The 15,008-nt window shown below is 49.9% G+C and overlaps 1 protein-coding gene across 2 annotated transcripts in view; it reads left to right on the top strand.

Moving 5' to 3' along the window:
- The window catches only part of ccdc102a (coiled-coil domain containing 102A), a 655,386-nt gene that overhangs the window by 460,081 nt on the left and 180,297 nt on the right, over positions 1-15,008 (top strand). The gene's annotated exons all lie outside the window — the stretch shown is intronic.

Here is a 15,008-nt window from a genome sequence, read left to right as displayed (position 1 = left end):
TGCAGGCTGGGCTGAGGAAAGGTCTCAGTCCCTCTCAGACACTGTAAGGAGAGTGGTACGGTGGAAGAGACACGTTCAGGATCGGTGCCACCAGAGTGGCTGCTTGTTGAGTGATTGCAAAGAGGTGCAACACTCCTTCAGTACTCAGTGGAATATCAGCATCAATTTTAGCATGAATAACAGACAGAAAACAGAGTTGCAATAAATGGGTCATTTACAGGTTGGTACCATGTAACAATAGTGAATTTCCACAAGGGTCAGTGCTGGGGCCTCAGCTATTTACTATCTCCATGAATAGCTTAGATGAAGGGAAAGAATGTAATTTATTACAAGATATATTCAAGGTATATATAATAGGCATATTCCCTTGAAAGGGAAAAGTGAGGCAAACAAATCCAGAGCTTCTTGGATAGGGAAAGAGATTAAAATGAAAAAAAAACGGTGTGCTTATGATAGGTGTCAGGTGGATAATACAATTGAGAACCAGGCTGAACGCAGAAGGTTCAGACGGGAGGTGAAAGAGAAGTGAGAAAAGCAAAGAGAGATTATGAGGAGAGACTGGCAGCCAACATAAAAGGGAATCCCAAAGTATTCTATAGGCATGTAAACATTAAAAGGATAGTGAGAGGAGGAGTAGGGCTGGTTAGGGAGTCTACACATGGAGACGGAGGACATAGCTGAGGTACTAAATTAATACTTCTCATCTGTCTTTACCAAGGAAGAAGTTATTACCCAGGCCATGGTGAAAGAGAAGGTAATTCAAGATTAGAAGTGTTTAAAATGGATAAGGAGGAAGTTTTGGATAAGCTGTCTGTGCTTCAGTTTGATAAGGTACTGGGACTGTCTGAGATGCGTCCAAGGATACTGAGGGAATTGAGAGTGGAAATTGTGAAGTCACAGGTCATAATTTTTCAGTTTTCCTTAGACTCAGGGGTGGTCCCAAAGGTCTGGGGAATAGCAAATGTTCAACAAAGAATGTGAAGATAAACCCAGCAACTACAAGTCAGTCAGTTTAACCTCACTGGCGGTGAAACTTATAGTAACAAGAATTTGGGACCAGATTAATAGTCACATGGACTAGTGTAGGTTAATTTAGAAAAACCAGCATGGATTTCTCCAGGGAAAATCATGTTTGACTAACTTGCTGGAGTTTTTTGAAGGATAGAGAGGGTTGATGAGGGTCATGCTGTTGATGTGGTGCACATGGACTTCTACAAGGTGTTTGATACAGTGCCGCATGATAGACTTGTGAACAAAGTTATAGTTCATGGAATAAAAGGGACAGTAACAACATGGATACGGAATTGGCTGAGTGACAGGAAACAGAAGAGTAGTGGTTAATTGATGTTTTACGGGCCGGAGGAAGGTTTGTAGTGGTGTTCCCCAGGGGTCAGTAATGCTCTTCCTAATATATATTAATGATCTAGACTTTGGTGTGCAGGGCACAATTTCAAAATTTGTGGATGATACGAAACTTGGAAACATTGTGAACTGTGAGGACAGTTTAGAACTTCAAAAGGACATAGACAAGTTGGTGGAATGGCAGACAAAGTTCAATGCAGAGAAATGTGAAGTGATTCATTTTGGTAGGATGAACATGGAGTGACAAAGGTTACAAATCTAAAGTGGGCGCAGGAGCAGAGGCACCTGGCTATAAATGTGCATAAGTCATTGAAGGTGGCAGGACAGGTTGAGAGCAGTTAATAGAACATTCAGTATCCTAGGCTTTATTAATAGAGACATAGAGGATAAGAGCAAGGAGGTTATGTTGAATTTGTATAAGTCACCAGTTCGACCTCAGCTGGAGCATCACACCCAGTCCTGGGCACCGCAGTTTAGGAAGGATGTGAAGGCATCGGAGAGAGTGCAGAAAAGATTCATGAGAATGGTTCCAGGGATGAGGAACTTCAGTTATGAAGATATATAGGAGAGATTAGGACTGTGTTCCTTAGAGAAGAGAAGGCTGAGAGGAGATTTGATAGGGGTATTCAAAATCATGAGAGGTCTGGACAGAGTAGATAGGGAGGAACTGTTCCCACTTGTGAAAGTATTGAGAACGAGAAGGCTCAGGTTTAAAGTAATTAGTAAAAGAAACAAAAGCGATATGAGTAAAAACTTTTTCACGCAGCGAGAAGTTAAGTTTTGGAATGAATTGTCTGAGAGTGTGATGGAGACAGGGTCAAGCCAGTGGTTAGGGTCTGGAATGCACTTTTTGAGAGTGTGGTGGAGACAGGGTCAATCAAGTGGTTAGGATCTGGAATGCACTCGAGGCTTCAAATCAGGAATTAGACTGTTATCTGAGAAGGAAGAATTTGCAGGGTCACGGGGAGAATGCGGAAGAATGACACTAATTGAATTGCTCATTCGGAGAGCTGGTGCAGCACAATGGGCTGAATGGCCTCCTTCTGCACCGTAGATGATTTTGACAGGTTAAGTATAGGGTAAAAGTATGTTAGATGGAGTATCATGTGGGGAGGTGTGGGCTTTTACCTGGTACCATTCCCCCACCTTCGCCCCGTAACCCTGTATATTCTTTCTTTTCAGATATCAATCCATTTCTCTCTTGAATGCCTCGATTGATCCTGCTTCCACCACACTCTCCGGCAATGCATTCCAAACCCAAACCACTCGCTGTGTGAAGAAGTTCCTCCTCATGTCTTCATTGTTTCTTTTTCCAATCACCTTAAATTTGTCTCCCTCTGGTTCTCAATCCTTCCACCAACAGAAACAGTTTTTCCCTATCTACTCTGTCCAGAACCCTCATGATTTTGAATACCTCTATCAAATCTCCTCTCAACTTCTCTTCTCCAAGGAGAACAGCTCCAGCTTCTCCAATCTATCAACATAACTGAAGTTCCTCACCTTTAGACCAATTCTCCTAAATCATTTCTGTACACAAAGACTTCATATCCATCCTAAAGTGTGACACACACAACTAGATGCTGAGGCCGAACTAGTATTCTGTACAAGTTTAACATAACTTCCCTGTTGTACTCCATGCCACAATTAATAATACCAAGGATACATTATGTTTTATTAACTGTGCTCTCAACCTATCCTGCTGAGAGCCCAGAAATCCGTTAGGCTATTGAAACACCTGAGCACCAGTGAAAAAATTGTTTGATTGACAGCTCTGGCTCTCTGATCTCTTATGTTAATTGCACACTTTATTTATATAAGATAAAGATGCTTCAAGTGCTTTCAGTTTCTGCTATTGATATTTTAAAGAGCTTGGATGATTAACACCTTTATTGATTCACACCTTTATTACTACATAGTAAAAAGGAGATTTTTTTTAATAAAGTGGAAAGTTATCAATGAAAGACTTTTTTAAAGCTTTTTTTAACACATCTTATTGTCACTATGACACTCATTGGTTCCATATGGTGTAAAGTGGATGAATGGGCATGGAAGTACCATAGCTTGGCATGAGGTAAATGAGGTGCCTTAAGGGGTGGGGGACATACTTTGGCATAGAGGACATGAAGAGGACCAGTTTAACTTACATTTCAAAAGTTTCCCTCATATAGACTAAGCTTCATGACTGCTCTGAGGGGCTGTGAACCACAACTCTTTAAAAACCTGGCCCGACTCCATGTAAAGTGCAGAGGAGTAGGACGATACCTATTTCCATAAAGGAGACGGCCAAGTCAGAGTGCAGCATGCAGGCTTGTGACCTGAACCAGCATACGTTCTTAAAAGGCATTCTTGAAAATTGTCAAATAGAACAATGTATCCAGGTAACTACCCTTCCTTGAAGCATCGCAGTACCTGCAGTTCAGACTCCAGCTCATCAACTCTGAACCGTAGTTTCTCGAGCTGCAGTCATTTACCACAGATGTGGTTGTTGTGGATCACCAGCCCTAACATGCTACAGCTGCAACACCTCACCTGCCCTCCCATCTTTATTGAACTTTATTTAACTAATTGTGCTTTCAAATTTTGAAATATCATTCAATTGTCTTTTTCTAGTTTTTAACCTTAATAAAGCCTTGTTGCATCTATTAAATTTAGTTAAATGCTTTAGGTCTTCACTGTAATGGTTTTTTTAGTCATTTGTGGGATGTGGGTGTCCCTGGCTAAGTCAACATTTATGACCCATCCCTATTTGCGCTTGAAAAGGTGATGGTGAGCTGCCTTCTTGAACCGCTGCAGTTCATGTGGTGTAGGTACACCCACAGTGCTGTTAGGGATGGAGTTCCAGGATTTTGACGCAGCAACTGTGAAGGAACGGCAATATATAAACATACGAACATGGACCGGGAGCAGACCTTTTGGCCCTTCAAGCTTGTTCTGCTATTCAGTAAGATCATGGCTGATCTGAATGTAACCTCAGCTCCTCATTCCTATCTAGCCCTGATAACCTTTCACCCCTTGTTGCTCAAGAATCGATCTAGCTCTGCCTTAAAAATATTCAAAGACTCTGGTTCCACCGCCTTTGGAGGAAGAGAGTTCCAGAGATTTGCAACCATCAGAAACCTCTGTCTTAAACCGCAACCCCTACCTCTAGACTCTCCCACAAGAGGAAACATCCTCTCCACGTCCAACCTGTCAAGACCCCTCAGGATCTTAAAGGATCAAGTCGACTCCTACTCTTCTGGACTCCAGCAGATACAAGCCTAACCTGCCCAGCCTTTCCTCATAAGACAACCTGCCCGTTCCAGGTAATAGTCCAATAATCCTTCTCTGAACTGCTTCTAACCCATTTACATCTTTCATTAATTAAGGAGACCAGTACTGTACACAATACTCCAGATGTGAGCTCACCAGTGCCCTGTACAACTGAAGAATAACTTCCCTACTTTTGTAATCATTTCCCCTTAAAATAAATGATAACATTCTGTTAGCTTTCTTAATTACCTGCTGTACCTATATACAAGTACAGGACACTGCACTAAGACACCCAGATCCCTCTGAATCTCAGAGCTTTGCAATTTCACACCATTTAGATAATAAGCTTTTTTTTTATTCTTCCTGCCAAAATGAACAATTTCACATTTGCCCACATTATAGTCCATTATTCAGATGTCTGCCCACTCACTTAACCTATCTATGCCTCTTTGTAACTGCCTTAATCCCTCCTCACAACTTACTTTCCTACCTATCATTGTATCGTCAGCAAATTTAGCCACCATGACATATATCCCTTCATCCAAGTCATTTATATAAATTGTAAAAAGCTGAGGCCCCTGCAGTGATCCCTGTGGCACACCACTCGTCATATCCTGCCAACCAGAAAAAGACACATTTATCTTTCCTGTTTCCGGTTAGCTAGTCAATCCATGCCAATACGTTATCCCCTATACCATGAGCTTTTATTTTCTGCAGTAACCTTTGATGTGGCATCTTATTAAATGCCTTCTGGAAATCTAAGTACAGTACATCCACCGGTTCTCCTTCATCCACAGCACGTGACTCTTTCAAAGAACGCCAATAAATGAGTTAAACATGATATCCCTTTCACAAAACCATGTTGACTCTGCCGAATTGCCTTGAATTTTTCTAAGTGCCATGCTATAACATCTTTATTAATAGCTTCTAGCATTTTCCCAATGTCAGATTTTAGGCTTACTGGCCTATAGATTCCTGCTTTCTGTCTCCCTCCCTTTTCCAATAAAGCAGTTATATTTGGAATTTTCCAATCCAATGGAACCTTACCTGAATCTAGGGAATTTTGGAAAATTAAAACCTTTGGAACAACATACTTCTGCAAAGACCCTAGGATGTAATCCATCCGAACCTGGGGATTTGTCTGCCTACAGCCCAACAATTTGTTCAGTTCCACTTACCTGGTGATTGTAATTTTCTTGAGCTTCTCCCTTCCTTCCATTTCCAGATTTACAGCTATTTCCAGGATGTTACTTGCACTTGTATACATAGTTCCAAGTCAGGATGGTGACTGGCTTGGTGGGGAACCTCCACGTGGTGGTGTTCCCATGCATCTGTTGCCCTTGTCCTTCTAGATGGTAGTGGTCGTGGAGGTGCTGCCTAAGGAGCCTTGGTGAGTTCCTGCAGTGCATCCTGTAGATGGTACACACCGCTGCTACTGTGCATCGGTGGTGGAGGGAGTGAATGTTTGTGGATTGGGTGTCAATCAAGTGGTCTGCTTTGTCTTGGATGGTGTCAAGCATCTTGTGTGTTGTTGGAGCTGTACTCACCCAGGCAAGTGGGGAGTATTCCATCACACTCCTGACTTGTGCCTTGTAGATGGTGGACAGGCTTTGGGGAGTCAGAAGGTGAGTTACTCGCTGCAGGATTCCTAGCCTCTTACCTGCTCTTGTAGCAACACAACTTAGCCCACAGTCCTAATTAAATCTTCTTTGTTTGTTTTTATTTTTATATACCCAGCAGGTGTCTCTCTGTCTCTCTCTTTCAGCGATATATCTGACAGGTGTGTCTCATTCGCTGTCTCTGACTCAACAAATTCTCACTCTCACCCGAATTCCCTCGCACTCTCGTGAAATTTGCATTCAGGGGAAGCTGCTCTGTGCTAATTATCTGAGCATTCATTCACTTTCTCTTTAATTTACCCTGATTGAAATTTAAACCAAAGCCCTGGTTTAGAGAAAAATAAAGGGAATTACTCAACAATCATTTTTCTGCTTTCCTTTGATGTTACACTTTGTTTATTTTTCTCTTTTATTCAAAGAATTATTTTGAAAGTGGACCATCGACACACGTACCTCAAACCATCATCAACCCGCCCTCGCCACCGATAATATTCCTTTCGCAGGCTGCAAACCACCGAAACCCCCGTGATCCTGACTCGTCCACTTCCCGCCTACTCCACTCTTCTCCCAGACCTGTGTTCCAGGGCCTCATCCTGACTGACCACTGCTCTCCAGGACCTCGTCCTCACTGAGCACTGCTCTCCTGGACCTCGTCCTCACTGACCACTGCCCTCCCGAACCTCGTCCTCTCTGACCACTGCTCTTCTGGACCTCGTCCTCACTGACCGCTGCCCTCCCTGACCTCGTCCTCACTGACCGCTGCCCTCCTGGACCTCGCCCTCACTGACGGACCTGGTCCTCACCGACCGCTGCCCTCCCTGACCTCGTCCTCACTGACCGCTGCCCTCCCTGACCTCGTCCTCACCGACCGCTGCTCTCCCGCACCTCGTCCTCACCGACCACTGCTCTCCCGGACCTCGTCCTCACTTACCGCTGCCCTCCCTGACCTCGTCCTCACTGACCGCTGCCCTCCTGGACCTCGCCCTCACTGACTGCTGCCCTCCCGGACCTGGTCCTCACCGACTGCTGCCCTCCCTGACCTCGTCCTCACTGACCGCTGCCCTCCCTGACCTCGTCCTCACCGACAGCTGCTCTCCCGCACCTCGTCCTCACTGACCGCTGCCCTCCCTGACCTCGTCCTCACCGACCGCTGCTCTCCCGCACCTCGTCCTCACTGACCGCTGCCCTCCTGGACCTGGTCCTCACCGACCGCTGCCCTCCTGGACCTGGCCCTCACCGACCGCTGCCCTCCCGGACCTGGTCCTCACCGACCGCTGCCCTCCTGGACCTGGTCCTCACCGACCACTGCCCTCCTGGACCTCGTCCTCATTGACCGCTGCCCTCCCGAACCTTGCCCTCTCTGACCACTGCCCTCCCGAACCTCGCCCTCTCTGACCACTGCCGTCCTGAACCTCGCCCTCTCTGACCACTGCCCTCCTGCACCTCGTCCTCACTGACCGCTGCCCTCCCGGACCTCGTCCTCACTGACCGCTGCCCTCCTGGACCTCGTCCTCACTGACCCCTGCCCTCCCGGACCTGGTCCTCACTGACCGCTGCCCTCCCGGACCTCGTCCTCACTGACCGCTGCCCACCCGGACCTCGTCCTCACCGACCGCTGCCCTCCCGGACCTGGTCCTCACTGACCGCTGCTCTCCCGGACGTGGTCCTCACTGACCGCTGCCCTCCCGGACCTGGTCCTCACTGACCGCTGCTCTCCCGGATCTGGTCCTCACTGACCGCTGCCCTCCTGGACCTGGTCCTCACTGACCGCTGCTCTCCCGGATCTGGTCCTCACTGACCGCTGCCCTCCCGGACCTGGTCCTCACTGACCGCTGCCCTCCCGGACCTCGACCTCTCTGACCGCTGCCCTCCCGGACCTGGTCCTCATTGACCGCTGCTCTCCCGGACCTGGTCCTCACTGACCGCAGCCCTCCCGGACCTGGTCCTCACCGACCGCTGCTCTCCCGGATCTGGTCCTCACTGACCGCTGCCCTCCCGGACCTGGTCCTCACTGACCGCTGCCCTCCAGGACCTCGACCTCCCGGACCTCGACCTCTCTGACCGCTGCCCTCCCGGACCTGGTCCTCACTGACCGCTGCTCTCCCGGACGTGGTCCTCACTGACCGCTGCCCTCCCGGACCTGGTCCTCACTGACCGCTGCACTCCCGGATCTGGTCTTCACTGACCGCTGCCCTCCTGGACCTGGTCCTCACTGACCGCTGCTCTCCCGGATCTGGTCCTCACTGACTGCTGCCCTCCCGGACCTGGTCCTCACTGACCGCTGCCCTCCCGGACCTCGACCTCTCTGACCGCTGCCCTCCCGGACCTGGTCCTCATTGACCGCTGCTCTCCTGGACGTGGTCCTCACTGAGCGCTGCCCTCCCGGACCTCGACCTCTCTGACTACTGCCCTCCCGAACCTCGCCCTCTCTGACCACTGCCCTCCTGCACCTCGTCCTCACTGACCGCTGCCCTCCCGGACCTCGTCCTCACTGACCGCTGCCCTCCTGGACCTCGTCCTCACTGACTCCTGCCCTCCCGGACCAGGTCCTCACTGACCGCTGCCCTTCCGGACCTGGTCCTCACTGACCGCTGCCCTCCCGGACCTCGTCCTCACTGACCGCTGCCCTCCCGCACCTCGCCCTCACTGACCGCTGCCCTCCCGGACCTGGTCCTCACTGACTACTGCTCTCCCGGACCTGGTCCTCACTGACCGCTGCTCTCCTGGACCTGGTCCTCACTGACTGCTGCCCTCCCGGACCTCGTCCTCACTGACCGCTGCCCTCCCACACCTCGTCCTCACTGACCGCTGCCCTCCCGCACCTCGTTCTCACTGGCCGCTGCCCTCCTGGACCTGGTTCTCACTGACCGCTGCCCTCCCGCACCTCGTCCTCACTGTCCGCTGCCCTCCTGGACCTGGTCCTCACTGACCGCTGCTCTCCCGGATCTGGTCCTCACTGACCGCTGCCCTCCCGGACCTGGTCCTCACTGACCGCTGCCCTCCCGGACATCGACCTCTCTGACCGCTGCCCTCCCGGACCTGGTCCTCACTGACCGCTGCTCTCCCGGACGTGGTCCTCACTGACCGCTGCCCTCCCGGACCTCATCCTCACTGACCGCTGCTCTCCCGGATCTGGTCCTCACTGACCGCTGCCCTCCCGGACCTGGTCCTCACTGACCGCTGCCCTCCCGGACCTCGACCTCTCTGACCGCTGCCCTCCCGGACCTGGTCCTCATTGACCGCTGCTCTCCCGGACCTGGTCCTCACTGACCACTGCCCTCCCGGACCTCGACCTCTCTGACCACTGCCCTCCCGAACCTCGCCCTCTCTGACCACTGCCCTCCTGCACCTCGTCCTCACTGACCGCTGCCCTCCCGGACCTCGTCCTCACTGACCCCTGCCCTCCCAGACCTGGTCCTCACTGACCGCTGCCCTCCCGGACCTGGTCCTCACTGACCGCTGCCCTCCCGGATCTCGTCCTCACTGACCGCTGCCCTCCCGCACCTCGCCCTCACTGACCGCTGCCCTCCCGGACCTGGTCCTCACTGACTACTGCTCTCCCGGACCTGGTCCTCACTGACCGCTGCTCTCCTGGACCTGGTCCTCACTGACTGCTGCCCTCCCGGACCTCGTCCTCACTGACCGCTGCCCTCCCACACCTCGTCCTCACTGACCGCTGCCCTCCCGCACCTCGTCCACACTGGCCGCTGCCCTCCTGGACCTGGTTCTCACTGACCGCTGCCCTCCCGCGCCTCGTCCTCACTGTCCGCTGCCCTCCTGGACCTGGTCCTCACTGACCGCTGCTCTCCCGGATCTGGTCCTCACTGACCGCTGCCCTCCCGGACCTGGTCCTCACTGACCGCTGCCCTCCCGGACATCGACCTCTCTGACCGCTGCCCTCCCGGACCTGGTCCTCACTGACCGCTGCTCTCCTGGACGTGGTCCTCACTGACCGCTGCCCTCCCGGACCTGGTCCTCACTGACCGCTGCCCTCCCGGATCTGGTCCTCACTGACCGCTGCCCTCCTGGACCTGGTCCTCACTGACCGCTGCCCTCCCGGATCTGGTCCTCACTGACCGCTGCCCTCCCAGACCTCGAGCTCTCTGACCGCTGCCCTCCCGGACCTGGTCCTCATTGACCGCTGCTCTCCTGGACCTGGTCCTCACTGACCGCTGCTCTCCCGGACCTGGTCCTCACTGACCGCTGCCCTCCCAGACCTCGACCTCTCTGACCGCTGCCCTCCCGGACCTGGTCCTCACTGACCGCTGCTCTCCCGGACCTGGTCCTCACTGACAGCTGCCCTCCCGGACCTGGTCCTCACTGACCGCTGCCCTCCCGGACCTGGTCCTCACCGACCGCTGCTCTCCTGGACCTCGCCCTCACTGACCGCTGCCCTCCTGGACCTCGCCCTCTCTGACCACTGCCCTCCCGGACCTCGATCTCTCTGACTGCTGCACTCCCGGACCTCGCCCTCTCTGACCACTGCCCTCCCGGACCTCGACCTCTCTGACTGCTGCACTCCCGGACCTCGACCTCTCTGACCACTGCTCTCTGGACCTCGCCCTCCCCGATTGCTCCCCTCCTTCTCCGATTGCGACCCGCTCTTTCTGGTTGCTCCCCGCCCTCTCCAGTTGCTCCTCACCCTCTCTCGTTTTACCTATCTTAGTCTCAGCCGCGATGTATTGAAGTCAGAGATCGATAGGGAAGTGTGGATGGATTGCCCATTGCCTTAAAGAGCCATGACATCTTACCAGTGTTGGGGAAGGTGGAACTGGGCCCTTCCACCCAGAGGCCAATTCAGCCTGGTGAACCCTGACAGCATCCAAAGGGTTCAGGGATGTGGGGCTCCGCTAATCAGGCACTCTGTGGCCCACAGAGGAACCCTTCAGTGACAATGGCCAACTTTGTGGCAATACGCCTATCCCCAAGCCTTCACCAATCACCCCCACCCCCACACTGTGTTTTACTTGATTAACTCCAGTACCCCCAGCCCTCAGTCACCCAGTTGGAAGGCTGAAGCCCATGCTGCATCTTTCAGCTGGGCTCAGTCCCAGTAATGGCTACTTCTTCTTACTAAGTCTGAAGAACTGGCCCTCCAATTGGCCGGCAGTGCTTGGGGGTGGATTCCCATTTTTTAAAGGGCCAGGAGCCCTGATGAGAACTAAATAGTTGCTAATTGGGCCTAAGATGTGGCTGGGGGCACCCCAAACACCGCACAGCTGAGGCGGGTTTGCCCCTTACTTTCTGGCTGATCATCAGTGCCCCAGCTTCCTGACTAAATTCAGCCGCATGTGTGCAAATTCCTGAAGGGTGAGGCACACATCCAGGAAGTATCTTTGATTGTGTTTGACAATGGACTGGAAGCTGCTGTGTGTCAGGGTGAACACCACTGAGATTGCCTGGTCCGACTGGATAACAAGAAGATGTACATCACGCAAACTGCAGATTGTTCAGCAATGGGATTTATTTTCACCTCTAACCCTAGACATGTGGAAAGGTGTGGGAGATGGGCCAATGGTCCAATAATGTGAGTGTGTTCAGGCTGCTGCAGCATTCCCAGCATTGATTGAGGGTCAGCAAGCACAATGCTGCATCTGGGATCTATTCCTGTCAGCAGTGCATTCCCAGATATGATTCCTGCTTTAATAGAACACATCATTAACAAGTTTGAAAGACATCATAAAATGCAAAAGGAATGAATTTCCTGGAATAAATATGTCTGGTTTTATATGTTGCAAAATTGATATAGCTGCCTGTTGAAGTCATGATGCAGCAGTGTCTGTAGTAATTAATGGTCTCATTTATCAGAAACTCCTCCCCTCTCGTTTCACAGGTGTCCCCAACTAAACCTTTCCCAGATTTCAGTGTACTGTGTGTGTCAGTCAATTTCTTGTAGCATGTTCAAGAGAACCATAAGCTTCCAGAAAGTTCATTACTTTTGCACCTTATTATGTCAGTAGGCTAGGTATTTGAGTGCCACTTCAGAGACCCAAGTCCCGTAATCTAGGCTGACACTCTGAATAGTACGGGGAGTACCAGAGGGAGTGCTGCACTGTTGGAGTTGTAGTCTCTCAGGTAAATTGTGAAACAGATGCCCCATCTGCCTTCTGAGGTGGATCTGAGAGATCTCCCGACACTATTCAAGGAGAGCAGGTGAATTTGCCTGGGCAACTTTTAACCCTCAATTCACATCACTCAGACAAATTATCTGCTCATTGTCACTTTGCTGTCTGTGGGAGTTTGCTGTGCACAAATTGGCTGCTGTGTTTTCTACATTACATCAATAACTTCTCTTCAAAAAACCACTCCATTGGTTGTCCTTCATTTGAGATTGACTGAGGTTGTGAATGTGTGATATAAATACATTAGTGCATTCATTAGTGCAGAGTTTTATGATGAGGAAAGTTTGGATTAAGAAAATGGAAATACTGTTATTTTAATGCCTGCTTGTCCTGAATTAGGAGTCAGCACAATGTCTGGAATATTCTATTGAGCAGTTCAGAGGTTCAGACAGCACCATAACCAGCATAGTTCAAAGCATTTTCTAATGTCATCTCAATCTAAAAATGCAATAATAACTTTATAGCCCTTATATTACTCTATAAAAGTATATTGTAATTTGAACACTTTCTTGGATGCAGCTTGCAGAGGAGGTTGGTTAAAATCTGTGTCCCATGCTAAAATCAGCTGGGCTGGATGCAGTAAAGGGGCACATCCTCTGCAGACAGTCACCTCCGTTTCAGGGAATGGAGTATCAAAGTAGGGAAGTTTTGCCACAGTTGGTAAGACCTCATCTAGAGTACTGTGTACAGTTTTGGCCTCCTTGTTTAAGCAGTTCAGAGAAGGTTCACTCGACTGATGCTTGGGATGGGATGTTATCCTATGAGGAAAGTTTGGACAGGCTGGGCCTGTATCCATTGGAGTTTAGAAGAATGAGGGGCGATCTTATTGAAACATAGAAAATCCTGAGGGCATTTGACAGGATGGATGCTGAGAGGATGGTTTCTCTTATGAGAGAGACTAGAACTAGGGGCCACAGTTTAAAAATAAGGGGCCTGCCGTTTAAGGTGGAGATGAGAAGATTTTTTTTTCTGAGGGCCATTAGCCTGTGCAACTCTCTTCCCCAGAGGGCAGTGGAGGTTGGGCCAATGAATATATTCAAGGCTGAGCTAGACAGATTTTTGACTGACAAGCAAGTCAAAGGTTATTGGGGGTACTCAGCAAAGTAGAGTTGAGCCAGAATCAGATCAGCCATGATCTTATTGGATAGTGGAGCAGGCTCGAGGGGCTGAATGGCCTCCTCCTGCTCCTAATCTGCATGCTTGTATTAGGGGCTGTACCCATTCTCTGCTGAATTAAGTCACGATCTCATAGCTGTTAGACTCTGGGAACCTATTTAATTTATCACTTCAAAGAAAGAGATGGAGACTTGGAAATAAAAAGGTTACCCTGTAAACAGATAATTAATTTATATTTTCAAAGAATGCATTAAGGAAAGCAATCCTCCCCTCTTAACAGGATGACAATGGAATGTAATTTAAAGTGTCTCTGAAAAGCTATTCTGGCTGTTGTGCTGGCAGACAGCGTGTGGTCAGACAGAGACATTCTCTGAGAGATACACCAAGGATCAATCCACATTTCCCAGCACATTGTCCCAGGGCTAGTTAAGACTCACAGTGACTTTTCGATAGATGGCTGGCCATTCATAAAAAAACAGCTCCTCTTGCGAGCGAGCTGCAGGGCTCACTCAGACAGGAAGATAAAAGGATTATTCATTGCAGAAGGTAGAGACACTTGCATTTCTCTGGAAGTTTTCACAGCTTCCCAAAGTGCTTTAGAGCCTTTACTACCCAGTCACTGTTGTAATGTAGGAAAAGCAGCGGTCAGTTTACACACAGCAAGATCCCGCAGACAGCAATGAGATTTTGACCAGATAATCTGTTTTTGCGATGTTGATTGAGGGATACATATTGGTCAGGAGCAAGGGGAGAACACCCACTTGCGCCTCTTCGAATAGTGTGGTAGGCTATTTTCCATCTAGGTGAGTGGGCAGACAGTGCTTTAGTTTAACATGTTTAACATCCCTCAGTACTGCACTGGCATTGGGAAACTTCAACACATGTACTTTGCTGAGTTTGTGCAACATGGAATGTGCACTTTGCAGGAGGGCAGTGATCCACTAATCCTGCTGCACCCACATAAACAGCTAATCACAGAACAAAAACAGAATTACCTGGAAAAACTCAGCAGGTCTGGCAGCATCGGCGGAGAAGAAAAGGGTTGATGTTTCGAGTCCTCATGACCCTTCAACAGACATGAGGACTCGAAACATCAGCCCTTTTCTTCTCTGCCGATGCTGCCAGACCTGCTGAGTTTTTCCAGGTAATTCTGTTTATGTTTTGGATTTCCAGCATCCGCAGTTTTTTGTTTTTAACTAATCACAGAACAAGACAATCAGGTTGAAAAAGGCAGGGAGTGCAGCAGAGTCATCAGTTTAAAAAGGGCACGGAGAATAGAAGAGACTTCAGTTTGAAAAGGGCACAGAGAGCGGCAGAGACTTCACTTTAAAAAGGGCGCAGAGAACGCTTCAAGAAGAAGCAGGCAGGTAGTGCCAGAGCCCCCTGAGTGCATCTCACTTTCCAGCCAATATTCAGTTCTGAATACTGATGAGAGTGATGGTTCATGTGGGGAGTGCAGCCAGAGCCAAGTCCACGGCATCACGGTGGCTGGGTTGCACAGTGGGGTACAAAGAAGACTGGAAGAGCAATAATGATAGGA

This window comes from Carcharodon carcharias, chromosome 7 (assembly GCF_017639515.1).
Source record: "Carcharodon carcharias isolate sCarCar2 chromosome 7, sCarCar2.pri, whole genome shotgun sequence".
NCBI lineage: Eukaryota > Metazoa > Chordata > Chondrichthyes > Lamniformes > Lamnidae > Carcharodon > Carcharodon carcharias.
The sequence above is the reverse complement of the archived record's forward strand: the minus strand, read 5'-3'. Positions and strand labels throughout refer to the sequence as shown.